Source organism: Sciurus carolinensis, unplaced genomic scaffold (assembly GCF_902686445.1).
Source record: "Sciurus carolinensis unplaced genomic scaffold, mSciCar1.2, whole genome shotgun sequence".
Taxonomy (NCBI): Eukaryota; Metazoa; Chordata; class Mammalia; order Rodentia; family Sciuridae; genus Sciurus; species Sciurus carolinensis.
In genome coordinates this window covers 676,771-677,879 of record NW_025920176.1, presented here as the reverse complement: position 1 = coordinate 677,879, position 1,109 = coordinate 676,771, and positions in this window count along the sequence as shown.

Genomic DNA, 1,109 nt, shown 5'->3' with positions numbered 1-1,109 from the left:
CACCTGGAAAAATTATGCTATTAACCAGGCAGTTTCCAGAAACCATCCTAACTGGGATTCAAATATTGAATAGGATGCCTAAAAATACTATTATGAGACCTTCAGGAAAGTCCTGTTATTTTCATGGAGAGACTCAGGAAGACAATAAGAAAACATACCACCCTGAATTCTGAATCCATAGAGGGCCACCTACTTTTAAAGTATAAATTTATTATTTAGTCAGTCCCAAATATTTAGAGGAAATTACAAAAATTGTCACGTGGCCCTGATCAATCCTTAGATGATCTTCTCTAGCTTGCATTTTCAACTTTTTTTTTTTGTAGTGGAGATCAAAAAGAAAGAAAGGGAGCATAAAGACAAGAAAAATGACTTATTAAAATCATTCAAAACCTTAAAGAACATTCAAAATGACAGAAACTTAATGCCTTGCAGCGGTCCATGCAATTCACCCATTTTAGGTGTTATAAAGCAAACTGCCTAGTCCAAAATCTTAGAATAATGAGGCAGTAATTTTCCCACCCACAGCTCTGAATCCATACCCTCTTATCTTGGATTACAACTTCTGCTTGGTTTACTAAGTTAAATTTAAAAGATGCCTTTTCCTGTATACACTAGGCTCTCAATCATAATATGTTTGCCTTTGAGGAAAAAGATAATATATCTCAACTGACCTAGACAGTGTTGCCTCAGGATTTAGAGATGGCCCTCACCTATTCTGGACAGATGTTAGCTAAGGACTTTATAAAAGTCAGAGATAAAACATCTGTAAGTGTTCTCTGTAATGTAAATGACATCCTTTATGTGCCTACACCCAGGAGGAATATCAAAAGGCCATCACAGAGCTCCTAAACTTCTTAGCTAATAGAAATTATAAGATCTAAAAAAATAAAACTTAATTATGCCATCAATGGGTTCAATACTACAGGAAAATAGCCACCATAGGACAATATTCTGTCCCAGGAATATCAAAAAGAGGCCTTACTTAAGCTCCTGTCCTCAGCATACCTATGAAGCAAGATTTAACCTGTTTGTCACTGAGGGAAAAATAAACCCTGGATAGGCATCCATAGGAAGTTCAATAACCAATGATATCTCAGTGAGGAGCTGCA